Consider the following 20465-nt stretch of genomic DNA (forward strand, 5'->3'; position numbering starts at 1 on the left):
ACACCGAGGAAACATGAGATAGAATTATTCCTTTTTGTGTCCGTCTATTTCTAAAAGTGGGAAACTACTGGACTTATTCCAACGAAACTACGTATTTGGAATCTACTCACTCAGGATTGTGTTATAAGGTGCATATGATGTTACGGTAATCACATGGAGTTGATATTTATAGGAAGATTATTCTGAAATATTTTTGTTAACATTAGGTATATCAAAAGACTGGATATAACAAACGTTTAAGGATATGTTATTTCCGTTCCTTATACCATGTACTTACTTGTCGTACGACAGGACGGTAATAACGCAGATGATTACGAAAAATTGGATGTATAGTCCAAGCCCCGTAGGACAAAACATGTATGTCACTTCAAGGTGGGTAACGGAAAAAAAAAAAAAGCCATTTAGATAGGGCAGGTATTAATGGAGGTATCGCCAACGTCAGAGCGCCAAGCCAGTGATCACAGATACAATATGCAACCTGAGAACCATGGTTCGGACAAGGATCTGTACCGTACAGTATATTCGGAAATCGTCCTCATTCTCTTTCTCGACTTTCTTCAGCTTCATCATATTTCACCTAACTGCCACGCTCTTTCGTAGGAATATATTTTATATGTCGCATTAAAGGTGTAAATAGAGCTATGTTACTTCTCATGAATTCCTGAGGGAAACAAATAATCCACTGTATATTTCCGTGCGAAGAACGGGTACTAATGCTAGATAAATATGCAATATTAATAAAATATATAATAGTACGGATATCGTGGCTCACAGAGGGATAAGAAGCGTGTGGGTTTGAATGGCTCGCCAAGGAATTAACTAGAGCAGAACGTAACACAACAAATTTTGATTTTTTTTAGTTTAAAATTGATAAATAGAAAATCTGAATGAATAGCAAGAATATTAATGAGTTCGTCAGCTCTAATAATAACAGGGACTTAGAAGTCCGAAAACCAGGTACAAAACTTTCGATAATAAAACAGTTTTGTTGATTTACATAGAAAAGCGTTATTGCTCTTGACAGGTGCAGAATTTACAAGAGCACTATTTGCTCCGATCATTTACACTATATGGGAGTCTGTGCTCAAAAAGTACCATAGTTTGAGCCCTGTACGAATGCGGTTATCCGCGGTTTTATCCGCGAAGTTAGTGTCTTGGTGGATGCAAACTGAATGGCTATGCGGATAATTTTGCTCATAATTTCTAAATAATGATGTTAATAAATTTTCACTCATGTATACTCTTATTTTTGCTTGCGGTTAGGCGACCCTTGACAGTGGTATAGGAGAATGATGATGTATAAAGAGCCTTAAGACCATAAAGCCGTAAAACTGACCTAAGCCTAACCAAGTAATGGAAGGAAGGAACAAAGGTCAATACGCCGATAGTTGTCGCAAGAGAAAATCCCTTATAAACCTGTGTTTGTGTGTGTGTGGGGGGTGGGGGTGGTTCTGGTGCCATGTATCAGGCCTATCGTATTATGTTAACAGATCTATCCATTTACGTACCTTGGGTCTAATACAATGTAGTTTAATAGTTACAGTATCCGCGTATAACCATTCGCGGCTGCGGGTGGGGATGAAGGAAGTGCGGATGTGGATAATATTTTGTATATCCGCGCAGGGCTCTAGCCATATTCCAGTCTCACAGAGGCATCAGTTTCTCATGGCGCACTTAAGTTCCACCTGACAACCTATCAACTGTTCTCAATTGAAGTATTTACACACAGTTGCCCCGATGTGGGCTTATCTACTGCTCAACAGTTATAGGGATCGCTGTTCCCAAAGGGAACTAACACCAGAAGAACTTTACGCGCAGAAATAAATGTACATGGGCATAACTGCCCATACTAAGTGGCCTTAGTGTAAAAAGAAATGGTTGCACATGCCCGGCCGTAAAGAAACGCTAGGAAGCGAAACACTTGCCCTCCTTAAAGAAATAGTTAAAACTTTAAATGGGCTTATGGCCAAAGGATACACAGGCTAATCCTATACTACACCGGGGTGAAAAAATGAGAAATATTAATGAAAAAAAGAAAAAGGATTTACAAAATGTTGAGGTTTTTGAAAACTTTACTCACTCCATGCAAGGTTGAATGGGATACGGCAGACGGTCAACACTCTTCATTCCCTTACATTAACTATTTCCCAGTAGAGACGTCAGACGTACCGAAAATCCTATATTTAAGCCACCAGATTGAGATATTTGCATTAAATGAAATTAGTTTTAAACCTTCACCTCAAACAATCCGCAGGAGCCATCACATGAAAATTTTGCCATTACCTTAAGTCACTGGACCTTCCTCACGCAGGCCGCACCCCTGCCTCCCTTCGGACACGCCGCACTTGCTATAACTGGACCAATTAAGGCAACACGGCCCTAAAGCGTCCTGCTTTTGTAGTACATTAAGGGGAAGCTTCCAGAATTCTTTACTGATAGGCTGGATTCCTATACATACCCCCAGTTTTAATTGTCTAGAGAAAATATTTACAAATTTCTGATAGGTTTATTACAATCCAGGAGGAACCAGCTGAAGTCTTGAAAACTTCGGTACATTAATAAGAACAATCCTCATAACCAGGTTTACAAACCTCAAAGATACCCATTTCTTTATGAAATAATTAGAGTTTAGCCCACTAGAGGGAGCAATTAAACCGATTGTAGAGACATTTAACAGTTGAAACCAAAGTTTCTTGTAGTACAAGAGTTCAAGTTTGTTTACATAGATGGCCTTAGAGAATGCGCGCAGTTTATCTGGCCGGGGAAGGTGTACCCTGGTACAGTATTAATGCCCTAAATTTCTTTATATATAATTTATATATATATATTTGTACATTCATTTTATTATGACTTATGGTTAAGGTATGACATAATAAAAATGTTTTAAATACCTCCATATTTTATAACGTATTCATCGTTGTTGCTTTTGTTAATGTATATAGTCTATTGGTTTTTAAGTTTTCACAGTAGTGAATAATCGAATTAAAAGCTTAATCGAAATACTTCATACATTCAAAAATAATGTTTAGCACTGTTAATCGCGGAGTATATTACACAATGTATTGTTGTAGCTAATTTCCTGTTGCGTTCTTGGCCTGAAAATGAAACAAATAAATGTTACTTAATAAAATTCATACAGAATCTGTCTTTAAACCCCTATTAAATAATACAAATAGTACGGTAATAGTACGTTAACTTTTTATCGTAATGCGCAGTACTTCTCAGTGTTTTCCACTGTGATGTTTCAATGCTACCCGATAAAATTCACTTGCAGGCTGCAGGAAGGAGGTCACCAGTGTATAGTTCAAAAGATATAACTAGCTGGGTGAAATATTTTCCGGGGCCTCGTCTGGTTCGCCATGAAAGATCTTGCAAACAGAGAACTTGAATAACGTGGATTTCATTTCAAGACTGCACGGAGTTTATTAGAAACTCTGACCTATGAAAGGCACATAGCCACCTCAGAGTGTGAGAAAGGATTAGTGTTGTTGTATGCTGTTGAGGCGAGCGAACCTACTGTATTTCACAGAAAATTGGTCAGGAATCTCAATTCTTAAGGCATTCTAATGCCGACTTTAGCAATTGAAATATATTCTATATGAGATGAATTATTTTAATGTAGTTACTATAGTCTGGAAATTAAAGGAGCCGATACAATTTTTTTTTTGGATCAATTACCCAGATATGTCGAAAATGTTACATTCTTCATATAATATGTAAAAATATGTAATATTACTTAGAATATGTAAAAATAAGTAAAGTGGAGCGCAGGTATAACCATATCAGAAGCTCAATTCGCCGACATTTTCCATTTTCAGTTGTTTACAATTAGAGGAATGGAATATGCAATTACATAAGGATCCCGGCGCTAGAAGTGATAATGCCAGCCCTAATGAGATGAGATGAGATATTGTGGTGCTCTTGTAGTCTCCATCCAACAAGGTGGAAAAGATCCGATAAAAATTTGAATTGTTACACAGTCTACGATATACAGTATCTTAGTCCAGTACTGAGCACGGGAGTAGCCCTGTCCGAAGCAGGATGTGCCACTTCTCAAGGGAACAGGTCACTGCCCGGACGACTAGCTCTTGAACACTCAGTGATTGGACACTTCCGAGTGATGTGGAACTCCAAGTGGTAATTTAGAGTCAGAACTACTGACTTCCTCAGCAAGCATATATAGATAATGTAATCAAACTCTTCCCAATTATTTTAACAGAGTTCACAGCATTGGCAGGCTCACTGGTCAGCGTCTTGGCCTTCAGGCCTCGAGCTCTCAGGTTCGATCCCCGTTCAGTTGGAGGATTTTAGCGGTAAACACATCTCTTTGTTTGTGGACTGGGTTTTTGTGCTGTCCTCAATATTCCTGCAACTTACGCACTGCCCATAAGCCAACCCTTCACTGCACCAAAAACACATATTCAGATACACGGCAGACGCTGTCCACTCTCGGTGGGTGATCTGGCTTGCATGGTCTGCACTTGTTTTTCTTTTAAATTTCACCCTTCATTGAAACAATTAGCTTCTAGAAAGTACGTGAAGAGTAAGTTACATTTGGAACAAAGTAGTAGTAATAATAATAATAATAATAATAATAATAATAATAATAATAATAATGTCCGCCTCTGTCTCTGCCTCTGCCACCACCGGAGGCCCGGGTTCAATTCCCGGTTCTGCGACGAAATTTGAAAAGTGGTACGAGGGCTGGAACAGGTTCCACTCAGCCTCGGGAGGTTAAATGAGTAGAGGTGGGTTCGATACCCACCTCACCTATTCTGGAAGCGGTTTTTCATGGTTCCCCACTTCTCCTCCAGGCAAATGCAGGAATGGTACCTAAGTTAAGGCCACGGCCGCTTCCTTCCCTCTTCCTTGACTATCCCTCCCAAACTTCCCATCCCCCACAAGGACCCTCTTCAGCATAGCAGGTGAGGTCACCTGGGCGAGGTACCGGTCATACTCCCCGGTTGATCTCCCGCCCAATATCTCACGCTCCAGAACACTGCACTTGAGGGTAAACAGATTAAGAAAGAAATACTACTACTACTACTACTACTATTATTATTATTATTATTATTATTATTATTATTATTATTATTATTATTATTATTATTATTATTATTATATCCGACTCCTTGATTGAATGGTCAGCGTTGAGGCCTTCGGTTCATAGGGTCCCGCGTTCGATTCCCGGCTGGGGTGGGGATTTCCAACGTGCCTGATTAATTATTCTGGCTCAGGGATTGGGTGATTGTGTTTGTCCCAATATTCTCCTCTTCGTATTCGGACAACACACTGCACTACCAACCACCACAAAAACATGCAATAGTGGTTACATCCCTTCATATAGGGTTGGCGTCAGGAAGGACATCCGGCCGTGAAACAGAGCCAAATCTCAAGTGCGACCCCGTCGATGTGGGAGGAGAGGCAGTATAATAATAATAATAATAATAATAATAATAATAATAATAATAATAATAATAATAATAAACATCTTAAGTAGTATGGATTAAATCGGGAAGTATGATATGAAAAAGCCTTTCGAATACTAAATTGATGTCACTAGGTAAGAAATTCGCCGTCCCCTTGGTGTAGGCGTAGCGTGCCTGCATCTTACCTGGAGGACCCGGGTTCGATTCCCGACCAGGTCAGGAAGTTTTACCTGGACCTGAGGGCTGGTTCGAGGTCCACTCAGCCTACGTGATTAGAATTGAGGAGCTATCTGACGGGTGATAGCGACCCCGGTCTAGAAAGCCAAGAATAACGGCTGAGAGGATTCATCGTGCTGACCACACGACACCTCGTATTCTGCAGGCCTTCAGACTGAGCAGCGGTAGCTTGGTAGGTCAAGGTCCTTCAAGGGTTGTAGTGCCATACGGGGGGGGGGGGAGGTGTGTGTTAGGTAAGAAATAGAATTGAATGTCAGATTCTTGATACAAAGCCGGAACAGGTAGATAATTTCAAGTATTTAGAGTTATGTGTTCTCCCAGGATGGTAATATAGCAAGTGAGATTGGATCAAGGTGCAGTAAAGCTAATGCAATGAGCTCGCAGTTGCGTTCAACAGTATTCTCTAAGAGGGAAGTCAGCTCCAGGACCAAACTATCTTTAGATCGGTCTGTTTTCAGACCAACTTTGCTTTACGGGAGCGAAAGCTCGGTAGACTCAGGATATCTTATTCATAAGTTAGAAGTAACAGACATGAACGTAGCGAGAATGTTTGTTGGTACAAACAGGTGGGAACAATGACAGGAGGGTACCTGGAATGAGGAGATAAAGGCTGAGTTAGGAGCGAACTCAATGGATAAAGCTGTACGCATAAACCGGCTTCGAATGTGGGGTCGTGTGAGGCGAATGGAGGAGGATATGCTACCTAGGAGAACAATGGACTTTGTAATGGAGGGTAAGAGGAGTAGAGGGAGACCAAGACCACGATGGTTAGACTCCGTTTCTAACGATTTAAAGGTAAGGGGTATAGAACTAAATGAGGCCACAGCACTAGTTGCAAATAGAGGATTGTGGCGACGTTTAGTAAATTCACAGAGGCTTGCAGACTGAACGCTAAAAGGCATAACGGTCTATAATGACGATGATGTATGACAACCTCAAACGAACAGTGATCGACAGCTTCATAGGCTTCCATGACGAACAGAAAATGAATAAGGGATGGACAGAGGCAAGAAGACGGGCTTCAAGAGAAAAATGCAAAGATTTTGGACTGCAAAGAAGGTTTTAACTAATGTGTGATTGTTACTTAATGTGGTCCCAAATGGCCGTAAAGAAATATAATAAACAAGGTAAACAGATGGATAGTACAGCCAGAGAATGAAGCTCCAAGGAGACCACGAACAAAGCGAACTGAAGAAAGGAAAGGAGCCCACGGAGAAAAATGGAAGCCACATGGAAGACCAGAAAAGCGAATCATAAAAGCATTGCATGATACAACAGGGTCCATACGAAAATGATAATAATAATACAGCAGCAAATTAATGGCGTCATATTCTAACTCTTTTATCAATGCTAAGTTTATTGCGTAGGGTTGATTCAAACGTGCTTGCCATGTCAATGGATGTGGTATGGAGTGCACACATTTTTGCGAATATTTCAAAATTCAGCTTCCTTAGGTGAGATCGAACCCACGAAGTTTCGAAGAGAAATTGAGAACTATACATCTGAGTCGTCGTCGTAGCTTATGTTTCAAATTTCCCATGATTAAAAGTTAACCGATGGTAATTGCTGTTCAAAACCCTGCAGATTGCTTACTTCTTTCTTTGTTGCAAAATGCTATAGGTGACACCAACACAGATTGGTCTTATGGCGATGATGGGATAGGAAAAGGTTAGGAGTGGGAACACAGCGAGCGTGGTCTTTTCCTGGTGTGAAAACTGGAAACCACAGAAGATCAAATAATAATATTATTTGCTTTACGTCCCTGTAACTACTTTTACGGTTTTCTGAGACGCCGAGGTGCCGGAATTTAGTCCTACGGGAATTCCTTTACGTGCCAGTAAATCTACCGGCAAGAGGCTGTCGTATTTGAGCACCTTCAAATACCACCGGTCTGAGCCAGGATCGAACCTGTCAAGTTGGGGTCAGAAGCACAGAAGATCATCTTCAGGTCTGCTAACAGTGAGATTCGAACCCACTATCTTCCGAATGCAAGCTGTTAGCTGCGTGCTCGGTCAGACAGCTCTGCTTCCATTCTGAGCTGCCGATGCATGGTAAGACAACAGGTGTTTTTAATTGTATTCCCATATGTCACGCTTCTTCATCTTTTTTTTTTCGCTTTTCCCACACCTGTGGGGTCGCGGGTGTGGACTGTGTCACACATGTGGATTTGGCCCTATTTTACGTCCGGATGACCTTCCTAACGCCAACCCTATATGGAGTGATATAATTACTGTTGTGTATTCCTGTGGTGGTTGGTAGTGTAGTGTATTGTCCGATTATGAAGGGGAAAGTGTTGAGACAAATACAAACACCCAATCCGCGGGCCAGAAGAATTAATGAAGGGCGATTAAAAACTCGGACCCAGGCGGGAATCAAACTCCGGACCCTCTGAACCGAATGCCTCAACGCTGGCCAAGGAGTCGGACTGTTCCCATATATCGCGCATTTGCTGTTAAGTATTCCTCGTATTTTGGGAGAATGGCGTATGAACTCGATACTCCTGAAAAGATTAATTGAAATTGGCCCCTGATTGCCGTGATCGATCACGTGCACTGCAGCATGTGGTTACGGTCGCAGCGGGCAAATGAAATTAAATCTGTGAACGTGGAGGTTGGAATTTATTGAACCATTCTGGCTAGCGGTTAAGGTCCCCCGGAACTCTCTTTTTAGTAGCATCGAATAAGAGCACCGTACATACTACACGTGCTTTAGGATGTTGCGAAAGTCAGACTTAAAGGTCACAATGAACCGATATCCACATTAGTTAAACGAGCGAGTTAGCTCTGCGGTTAGGGTCGCGATAGTGTTAGTTTGCGTTCGGGAAATAGTGGGTTCGAATCCCACAGTCGGTAGCCCTGAAGATGATTGCCACAGTTTCCCATTTTCACTCCAGAGAAATGCTGGGGTCATATCTTAATTAAGGCAATCATCGTGACCTTCCCAATCCTATTTTTTTTCCTCCATCGCCAAAATCCTTTAATGTGTTAGTTCGACGCTAAACAAGTAGCAAAAAAATGCTTATCCCTTTAAATAATTATGTTTCAAATTGCACCTCCGGTAAGGATGTCCACGGTGGTTGAAATATCTATAAAGTAAATAATCATAATAATGGATATTAGGTTGCTGGCGGATGTTAATGTTCCGATTGCATCAAAGGGTCATCGATTATGGGTTTATAGAAGGCCAATTAGACTAATTCTATTGAGTGGGGGAATACGTTCATTCCACCAAATCCCGAATGACCTCCTGGCGAAGCTGTACACCCGTCGTACAGCCCAGGCAGAGAAGTTGCTGCGATCATCACACCCAAGTGCACAAAAACAGTGGACTGCTTATCTGGTTTATAACGCTTAGCCCTCGATTTATTTCTAAACAAGCTTGTCTCTCCAGCTCCATACAAAAATCTGCTTACAAAGGGATATGTGACTGAAAAAATATGGGCAGTATATTTATAAAAATGAAATGCAAAGTAGATATAAGGCGTGATCAAAACGTTTCCATTTGAGGGCGTTGCTGCAGCGGACGTGAAACATAGCGCGATTCCGATGCGGGTTTTTTAAGCACGGACATGTAGGTAAACGGATTAGTGTGGCAGTCTTGTCGTACCATGGTGCGTGCGTTAAATGCGGGCGCGTTAACTACGGCGACGATATTACCAAATGCGGCAAAACAGGATCATTGCTGTTATTCTGTTTTTGGCTGCCGAAGGACAAACACCAGAGTACATACATCGGAGAAAGAAGACAGGGTATGGAGCGACATGTTTGTCGAAAACCATCGTTGAGGAATGGTACGCCAAGTTCTGTGCGGGTCGCGTTTTTACACAAGACGTCGGTCGATCTGGGAGGCCAGCATCATCCATTACGAACAACAACAAGCGGGCAGTGGATGAGGCCTACAAACTCGATCACTCCCCATGTGATTACCACGCCTCTGGCACCCTCAAAAATGCCTTAAAACGCCGACCCTTCTTGTCAGACGAGGATGTGCAGCAGGCGGTTACGGACTTCTTCACGCAGCAGGACACGGTGTTTAACCACACGAGGATCTTCAACCTTATGCGTCGGTAGATGAGTGCCTCCGTGCCTGATTGGAATATCGATTCAGGACTGTACGGCTGTCGAATGGTAACATTTTGATCGCCACTTATACAACACTCAGTTGTAGTGTTCAGCATTTTTAACCCTGAAATTAGTCGGACAGTTTTATTTTCATCGGTAATAGTGCTTTGTGTGGAAATTTTCAGAACACTCGCCAAGATGTCGTCCAGGCTACAAGTACATGCATTAGGCTACAGAAAAACACTTTCTCATGTCGTCGTACCTTTACTTCTCGATCACTGAAAACTGCATTCCTTACTCCTCCTCTGTGGATGACAACAGTAAATGAAGTATGAACGATCAATTAGATCATTTAGGGGCGTAACCTTCTGAAGGTTTGCATTGGTGTACTGCTTATCTTCACGCACGAATTCCATCAATCAGTAATCAGTCACGAATAACTGAAAATAATCAAGTTCACTTTTATGTTTAGTCCCGTGATGTGATTTATAACTAGACGTATCTGTGATTCATGCGTGTGTAACCCGACAAAGAGGAACTACAGAGAAAAATATCTTGTCGGGCAATGCCCGACTTATGATCTGTGTGGGATAATTTCGTTGCCGGGCATGGCCTGACGCGTGACTTCTAAGGGAATAATCTCCTGGTGAAGCTGCGCACCCGCTATACAGCCCAGGCAGAAAAGTTGCCGAGATCATCACCACCAAGAGCACAACAACACAGTGGGCTGCTTATTTCGTTTATAACTGTGATAACGCAAACATCTATCGGATGCTTGTCTGAACAGTCAGTGCAGTGGCGGTCGGTTCTGATTGTCGCGGGTTCGATTCCCGATAGGGTTGGGGATTTAAAATTAGTGGTCCCGCGCTGCTCCGCATTATTCGTTATAAACAGGTCAGATGACTCGTCTTGCTATGTCTGTCATAGTCATATTGCTTTGCGTGCCTTTTTTAATGGTTTTATGAACATATAATACCGGTACGTAATAACTGATTCATATGTAATTTAGTTTATAACTCTTCTTTCCACGCAGTATTCACTGTGCTTCGACCTTTCGACCGTATCTAAATCTTAACATTTTGAAACAATCTTGCCCGAGATAGTGCAACATACAATTGGTCGTGACTGAATACTCGTTCGGGTAAGTAGACACCCCATTTTTGAAGAGTTTGTATCTGCGCTTTATTGCTGCTAATGGTTATGCGGAAGGCTAGTCGACTTGATACTTTCCCGTCTGTGCATACGTCGAAGTGTCTATTAGCAGTATCTAAGTTATTAGGAAAGTTCTGCAACTGTTGAGTATATTAAGAAGCTGTGGAAAGTCAGTAAGGATAGAATAGTATTACTGGGTAATCAGAGGAAATGTACACTCTCTGGCTTGACAGGTAGTGATCAAGCATGGCTGTATGTAATGACATTTCTAAGGATGAAAATCACATCTCTCAGAATATTAATGAAAGTGTTATTTACTTAACAACTTGCTAAGTACAGAATGTATTACGGGTTAGGATAAGCCTTCGCCTGCAGTTGTTGGAGTGATCATTCAATTTGATTTTATGATTACTGAGAGTTGGCTTAACTATCAATGTCTCATGATTCACCGGTCAAGTAGAACAGATGGACGAATTTGCCAAAGCTTTTTTTAGTAAACTCATGTAATATATAAATTTTTAATTCCCTTGGCTCGGGGTCTGGGTATTTCTGCTGTTTCTAGCATCCATACAACTCTATACCATACAAAACACTTTCTTCTACCACAATAACACGCTGTTCCCCATATACGTCAGATGGTGTCCACCCTTGTCGGAAAGCCTGTCTGACAAAGTTCGCGACAGCCACATGAAATAATAATTATTATTACACTCCGGATGCTTTAGTATTTGCCAACATGAGAGTTTAAAGAAAATTTTAGGCACCTTATGCTTGGTTATACACCCAGATAAAGTCTCGTGCTGTTTATAGTGGAGGTTCTGTGACTGTTTAGTCATGTCGGAAGTGGTTTTCAAGAGTTTTGTCTCCAGATTTGACTTTAAAAGGCACATGTTGTACCGGATGGTATACAAGTACTGTCGTAGAAAGTTTGAAGATGTTACGACAACGAAGGAATTAGCACAAGAACTGAATATATCATTCCTTAACACAAGGAACCGTCTTTATTACGTTCTTTGTTGCGATATTTTTGCACAAGATGAACTGAGTGAGCATAATTTAGTCATGGGTGTATCTCTGTGCAATTCGTTGTTGAAACGTAATCGTCATGATCCTTTTGAGAAACGGTGACTGGTGACCAGATATACATCATGGCGCAAAGAAGGTTAACCTCTACTAACAATTCCTAAATCAGATTTGCAATCCAGGAGAGTGCTGCTCTGCTTTGTGTGGCTGGAAAGGCATTATATACTATGATCAGTCCATCATTACAGAGAAATGTTGTTCTCAAGTATATAGACTGAAGGAAACCATTGAAAAGGAAATTCCGGGTCTTAGAAAAACGTATTTTCTTCCATGGCAGCCACTTATATTCTCTATTTCATGTATTCAGAAAACAGCCAAGCTTTTAGTTTTAGGTGACTGTTGATATAATCATAAAAACGATAGGACTTCTGGTTTTACGTGGAATCTACATTACGAAGACGGTATTTTGCATTTTTGGAAATCAACCTTTTCATCAACCGCTTTGAGAAGTCAGTCACTGTACCACTGGGTTATCACCGTACCTTCTTCATGTATTGACAGTCACTGTGGTGTAGGAGTTGTGCTAGTATCTTCCAGATTGGTTGGTTCAGGACAGATCCCGCTGTCATTTATGCCATTTCCAATATCAGCATGACGTCTAGACTACAGTCTCTCATATCATACACCGAACACAAAACCGTATATGCATATACATGCACGGCACTTTTGACTCTGCATGCAAACAGTATATACACTGACGGAAAAAATATCCAGACACCAAGAAGGCTTTGTGCTAGATTAACAAACGTTGGTAGCCGTGTTTATACACCTGAAGGATTACGAAAATTCAAATTTCTCTTAAATCGCATTAGCGTGGCGCTAGTAGCGGCCTCATGACGTTGCACATCAGGTTTGCTTTAAACACAGGCTGTACTGTGCGACAGCGTTAGTTACCTGTGAAACAGGACGGAGTGACTGGGAGTGGATCAAGAATGCCTTTACGACGATGAAGAGGCCAGCATCAACAGCTCACTTCGGTTGAACGAGGCCGTATAATAGAGCTACGTGAAGGTGGATTTTCCTTCCGCGCTATTGCAGAACGACTTAGCAGGAATGTCTCCACTGTGCATGCGTGCTGGCAGCAGTGGTCACGATAAGGTACGCTCCCAAGAAGACCAGGCTCCGGATGTCCCGTGTCACCACCGAGAGGGAGGACCGCTGAGAGCTCATTAGAGGATGGAGTGGAGGTGTGTTGTGTTTTACGATGAAAGCCGGTTCTGCCTTGGTGCCAGTGATGGCCGTGTGTTGGTTAGGAAGAGGCCAGGTGAGCGCCTGCATTCCACTTTCGACACACTGGACCTACACTGGGAGTTCTGGTCTGGCGAGCAATTTCCTATGACAACAAGAGCATTCTCGTGATTATTCCACGCACCCTGACTGCAGATGTGTACGTCCGTCTGGTGATTCGACCTGTTGTTCTGCCATTCATGAATAGCATTCCCGGGGGTGTTTTCCAACGGTATAATGCACGTTCCCATCCCGCTGTTGTAAACCAACGTGCTCTGCAGAATGTCGACATGTTGCCTTAGCCTTCTTGATCCCCGATCTGTCCCCAATCGAGCACGTATGAGACATAATTGGACGACAACTCCAGCGTCATCCACAATCGACACTAAACGTCCCTGTGTTCAAGTCATGATTGAAAACCACGTGAGAGAATGCAGGTGTTAGCTATACAACCGGGCGAGTTGGCCGTGCGGTTAGGGGATATAGTGCGTTCGAACTCGACTGTGGCAGCTCTGAAGATTGTTTTCTGTGGTTTTATATTTTCACACCAGGCAAATGCTGGAGCTGTGCCTTAATTAAGGCCACGGCCGCTTCCTTCCCACTCCTAGCCCTTTCCTGTCCCATTGTCACCATACGACCTATCTGTGTCGGTGCGACGTAATGCAAGTTGTAAATAAACTTAACTATACAGGCTGAAACCGAACTCCACCGACAAACTTTCGGATGTTTTTCAGGGATAGAGTATATTGGCATAAGAGACCTGTGGTCTCAGGTAGCTCATTACTGAATAGTTGTATTTCATCTGGTTTATTGTCCCAGTTAACTTTGTATCTGTACTGCACTGATAATGTTATTCGTTTTGCTTCCATCGTAAATAATGCTAGCTTTTGACAGATGCCGGGGTGTAGAAATGTTGTCCCGCAGGAGGTCTTTAACATGCCGAAGGACAACGTACGGAGTTGCTACCTTTAAAACACACTTTAAGGGCATATTGCGGGCTTTTTCACTGTTGTGAAGGTATTTGCACAGAAATACAAATTGAAAAAAGTAAGTACATTATTACCCTCTAACGAGCCACCGGAGACCACGGGTCCCATATGCCAATATACTCAGAAGGTATCCCTGAACGACCTCGGAAAGTTTTTCGGTGGAGTTCGGGATCACCTGTTACAGAGACCTACGCCCCCCCGCTGCACTTCTGGTTTTTATTGACATTTTTTAGTTTGTAACATGTTTTGGTATATGATATAACAGATCGTAAAGGGATTTTTCTCTAGTGTTCAGCATGCCAGATCACTCGGTCCCTATTTATATTCAATGAATTTCATTTTTCAAAAACATAACCTATGCCAGTGATTTTAGACCGAATCACTTCAGTGTCCATATCTATATTGCAATATATTAAATGATGAACAAGAGGCCTGGAAGAATTACGAATTTCTCTGAATTTCTCTGAAGGTCCTTTTAAGAAACAGAATAATATCTGTACCTTAGAGCTTGCGTAAATCACATTTTATTCATTTCGTGATACTTAGAGGCATATAAAAGTAAGTCAACTCTTATTTTATTTTATGAAGGAAAATAATAATTAAACATTTTAAGTGTAAATTACAGTATATTAGTGAATGTGTTCAGTGTTCAAAATTACACAAAACATATGACAAACAATGGGAGCCTCCGTGGCTCAGACGGCAGCGTACTGACCTCTCACCGCTGGGATCCGTGGTTCAAATCCCGGTCACTCCATGTGAGATTTGTGCTGGACAAAGCGGAGGCGGAACAGATTGTCTTCTCCGGGTACTCCGGTTTTTCCTGTCATATTTCATTCCAGCAACACTCTCCAATATAATTTTATTTCATCTGTCAGCCATTTATCATTACCCCAGAGAAGTGCGACAGGCCTTGGCAGCCGGCACAATTCCTACCCTCGCCGCTAGAAGGGTCTTCATTCATTCCATTTCTGACCCGGTCGAATGACTGGAAACAGGCTGTGGGTTTTAATATCAAGAACAATGATGACCATGTACATGTATTTAGTTTGTCTCTTATTTAACATCATTAATAATAATAATAATAATAATAATAATAATAATAATAATAATAATAATAATAATAATAATTGGGTCACTTAGCTGTGAGATTTCATTGGGGAGGTAGGGGGTTCGAACCCCAGTGTCGGCAGATCTCTACATTCTATACCTGAGAGCTAAACCACCGTAGGTCACATTTTAGTCATTTTACAGGAGAAAGGAAAAACGTAATTTATAAAGCACTTTTGCTGCATTGTGACTTAGGCAATAAATCTTCATAATTGTTCTTGATATATATTTTTTATAATTTTGTTCGCTGAACACATTCATTAACATAATCTATATATTAAAAGATTTTACTAAAAACAGCTTTAGCAAATCCGTCCGTCCGTTCTACTGGACCGATTTACATCATTCTTGTCTTATTATCTCCGGAATTACCTGCCTGTGAATCATAAAACATCGATAGGTGTCTAAATCCAGTCAACTTCAAGCAATCGAAATGAAATCATTAAATGATCACTCCAGTAATCACAGGAGAAGGCTTATCCTAACCCGCAATACATCATGTACTTAGCAGGTTACTAAGCGACTAACACTTTCATTAATATTCCTTAGTAATGTCATTGCTTACAGCCATGCTTGATTACTACCTGTCAGACAAAAGAGTGCACACTTCCCCTGATCACTGAAGAATACTATTCCCTGCTAGATACTCTTTGATTATCTAAACTTTCCCAGCTTCCAGATATACTCAACAGATGGCAGAGCGTTCCTAATAACTTACATGCTGCTTAGAGAAAAAAAGTCTGCGTACAAACAGACCTCATCATGACATTCGCCTTAGACATTATCTGGGAACACCTTTCGAATGATAACCTGGCTACGCTAGAGAGAGTGAAGGCCATGTATCTTAGAACCGTTCTCCGGCTAGCAAAAAAACCCGCTCCTTCTAGACTATTCTATGAGATCATAACACAATCGTTGTGTATAGAAGAACTGTGATTAAATATAGAATTGCCTTCCAAGATACAATGCCAAGCCTTACTTCAGAAACTGCAGAATTTAAAATGGGAGCCGCCCCCTTCCATTTTTGATTTCCAGCAACAATAGAAGGCTTAAGATGAAAAAACTGCTGTATTACCATTGTTTTAGTAGTTTAATAAAAACACTGGTCCTGTAAACCAATATTAAAATATTTCTTCTAAAACTCAGAGGAAAGAAAATTCAAAAGCGAATGTATGGATAGATGTATACCGAATAGACGCCATGATGACGTCAGAATGGATGAATTTTGACCACGAACTGCGGCATAATTAGCGCTTCTTATTAAATATACATAAAAACATTGAAAAGGGCAGGCAAAACAATATGACTGCGACAGTTATCTTCTTTTGATAGTGGCTTTTACGTCGCATCGACACAGATAAGTTTTATGGCGACGATGGGATAGGAAAGGCCTAGGAGTTGTAAGGAAGCTGCCGTGGCCTTAATTAAGGTACAGCCCCAGCATTTGCCTGGTGTGAAAATGGGAAACCACGGAAAACCAACTTCAGGGCTGCCGACAGTGGGATTCGAACCCACTATCTCCCGGATGCAAGCTCACAGCCGCGCGCCCCTAACCGCATGGCCAACTCGCACGGTCGACATTTACCTGATCTATTTATGACGAATTCTCTGGAGCAGCACGGATCCTCCAGTTTACACTACAATGGTTAATTCATATTTCATTGCCATAAAAGTAAAATAACAGTGGACTTAGTTTTATATGGCTCTTTCATAAAATGTGACTTACGTTTGTTTAGCTCTCAGCTACAGATGTTAAAAGATTATTTTGTATTGAATTTCGTAGAGCATGTTCTGTTTCGTTCGTCTGTTGTGGAGTTAGTGCACTGTTGTGTTGGGGCGATATATGTGTAGTCATAATCTAGTCCGTGTCTTTATGCAAGGTTTTGTATTCCGATTCAACTGGGCTGAAAATACATGACGACACGTTCTCGGCGACCAAATGTGTAATTTCCGAAGGAAATGCTGTTTTACTCAGATTACGCAACCAGGAATGGAGCCATCGATTTTACGTTTATAAGGCTGATGTTAGTGGTTATCGTTATTGACCTCGTCTGGTATGCTGAACATGTGTGCTAATGCTGCCACCTGTTGGGCCAGCATTAGTCGGGCATTATGGGAACCAAGGGTATTGTAGAAGCCATTCTGGAACAACTCTCCGGACTTGGATAATTAATAATGTCAGCAAATTGGAGTTTTCCCTGTACTCATTAGCTTTCATCGTATGAATTTATCCTGTCGTTCCGTTTTAAATTTGAACTGTTGTAGTAACTTTCCAATTGAATAGTATTTTTCTAACCCCTGTGGGTGGGGGACGCAGAGGAAGAATACACCCACGGTATCCCCTGCCTGTCTTAAGAGGCGACTAAAAGGGGTAACCAAGGGATGATTGATTTCGAACCACGAAATCACCTATGATTAGTGCCGTCACGTGAGCAACACCATAGGACGACGTTACCTGCTATTAGTATCACTATGTGAGGAACGCCATGGGTCTGTGATCGGTATCATTCGGGGAGGAGCACCATGGGTTTATATTACCCGTGATTAGTACCACAATATGAGGAACACCATCGGTCTACGTTACGTGTGATTAGTACCACTCTGTGAGGAACATCATGAGCCTGTCTTACCTGTGAGTATTACCATTATGGGAGGAACACCATGGGTCTACATTACCTGTGATTAGTACCACTATATGAGGAACATCAGGAATCTACGTTACCTTTAATTAGTACCAGTATACGAGGAACACTAAGGGTCTACTTTACCAGTCATTAGTACCATTAGGAGTAGCCAATGACATTGATTTTTTACCCCTTTAAACAATAAGCCTCATCTCGGAAAGTAAGGCACTGTGAAATGGATCCACTGAGGGTTTTGGATTCATGGTCATTTTCCATCATCATTTGTTGATTTATCAATTTTGAAGTTTTAAATATCATTTCATTTCGTTAAACCATTAGGGACCGATGACCTAGCTATTAGACTCCTTTAAACAGCAAACATCATTATCATTAGTATTTTCTACGTGGGGGTATGACAGAATTTTCCAACTTCCACAGTTTCATTCCATTATTACGAATTTCCTATATCACATTTATATAGGCTACATTAGGAGAGAACATTTTACCAGTTAAGATCCATCTTGTTACATTTCTCCAGAACTCTTACCATCTCGCCTGTAGTCATTATGAATAATGTAACGGTCAGTGCTATTAGCTGCCGTCCTCGGATGCTTCGGTCCGATTTCTGAGACTATGAGAGATTTAAGATTGTAATGAATGCTGGCATGTAGTTTCAATGGTACACGCAGCTGTAACATCGCCAGGAATATGAGGACACGAGTTTGCATTCATTTTATGAAGACTTTCATCGACTACCACAACAGAAAGGGCGTTTTCTAATGAGTGTTGCATTTGAAAAGCATAAATAATTACTATGATTTTGGCCTTGGTATACGAGAGAGCGAGTAGAGATTCGTTGGTATTTACCCTCTTAGTAGCCTCTTACAACATGCAGTGGGTGACTAAACCCTCAGGGGAAATAAGGTCTCCAATAAATCGATTGAGAAATTAGTCTATCCACATAGAAAGACATTTATTATTATTTTTATTATTCATTGAACTTCGCTAATCGACCGACTAGGGACAACAATAAGCCTCACTTTACATTCTGGCATTTGTTCATTTTTCGCTTGATCCACATCGTTTTCATTAGCTCACTGTGTTTAGCACGACGTTCTTCTGTCCATTTAGCACCAGATGCCCGTTTTTCGTTCCGGAAAATCCCAAAAGTCTTGATGGCTGCTCTGAAAAGATTTCGGTCTTGTGCATCTTCTGCTTGTATGCCCAGTTCTTTGACATTAATGTTCCGTGGCGTAGCGGTTTTTTGTTTTAAGTCAAATATTCGGAAGATAAGTTTCGTCCATCGAGAGTCGATCATGCGTCGTATACGACCGTAGAAGCGAACTCTGCGTTTACGGATTGTGTCCATGATCTTTTCTGTCTTTGAGTATAGTTTTTGCCTGAGTTTTTTTATGTACATGCCAATTTTGCAGTTTGGGCCAAGTATGATGTGTAGGATGTTTCTTTCTTTCCTCTCTAAATCTATATGCATACATTTCTCGGATAGGATAAGGCATTCAGATGCATACAGCGATACTGCTTTGATGACAGATGTAGTGACGAAATTTTGTGTTCAGAGAAAAGCACTTTTGGTTGTATATGTTGTGGGCGGTTTGCAAAGTGACTTCAATTCTCTTGATTCTTGCTGTTATGGTGTCTTCCAAATCCATTTTTCTGGATACGTTCCCCGAGGTATTTAAAATTTATTAACACGCTTTATCGCTCCATATGTTGTGTTTACTTGTGCCGTATCATTTTTTATGTTCGACATTATTATTATTATTATTATTATTATTATTATTATTATTATTATTACTCATCCCTGTTATGTAGAGATAGCGAGTCTGTCTGTTATTCCAAGTCCCTGGGTTCGTTCTCCAACCAGCTGAAGGATTTTATCTCTGGACTAAGCATTAGAACGAGAACTTGTAAGGTTTTTCTCTAGCTCTTAGCTACAGGAAAAAAGTGCATAGTGAGAATATGACACTACTGTCCTAGTTACATATACTAACACTGGTTACCATGGTTACGGTTGTGGTGGTAGTGGTGGTGATTACTGTTTTAAGAGGAAGTACAACTAGGCAACCATCCTCTATAGTCTATACAAACACTAATCCAAGAGGAAATGTGGAAGGGATCCGACACTTCGATAAATGGAGGGCGTGAAAATAAAAGTCTCCCTAGGCCTCCATACGTAATATAGTCGAGGTCGGAAAAGAACAAGTGTTGCCCAAGAGAGGTCGGATAGGATAGGGGAAAGGAGCCTAGCACAAGTTAGTGGAAGCAAGGCCAGGACTCAGCTAAAGGCCCTGTGATAGTCAACCTAAACTTCAAAGTTAAGAGGAGCCCCTGGGGCCCATTTTAGTTGTCTGATTTGACAGGCAGGGGATATCGTGTGTGTTTCTCTACTGCCCTCCTCAATATGGGGGTTACCACGGTTAGAATGGTCTCGGGAAATTAGCGATGCTAATTCCAGATATACCTCCAGCAAAAACAAATCCATATTAAAAAGTTCCATTTTTAAAACTTTGAACTAATAACTCGCCACAGCTA

At 41.3% G+C, this 20465-nt stretch overlaps 1 protein-coding gene across 1 annotated transcript in view; it reads left to right on the top strand.

Moving 5' to 3' along the window:
- The window catches only part of LOC136857286 (protein qui-1), a 2256165-nt gene that overhangs the window by 1386151 nt on the left and 849549 nt on the right, over positions 1–20465 (top strand). The window lies entirely within an intron of this gene.

Source organism: Anabrus simplex, chromosome 1 (genome assembly GCF_040414725.1).
Source record: "Anabrus simplex isolate iqAnaSimp1 chromosome 1, ASM4041472v1, whole genome shotgun sequence".
In the NCBI taxonomy this organism is placed as follows: domain Eukaryota; kingdom Metazoa; phylum Arthropoda; class Insecta; order Orthoptera; family Tettigoniidae; genus Anabrus; species Anabrus simplex.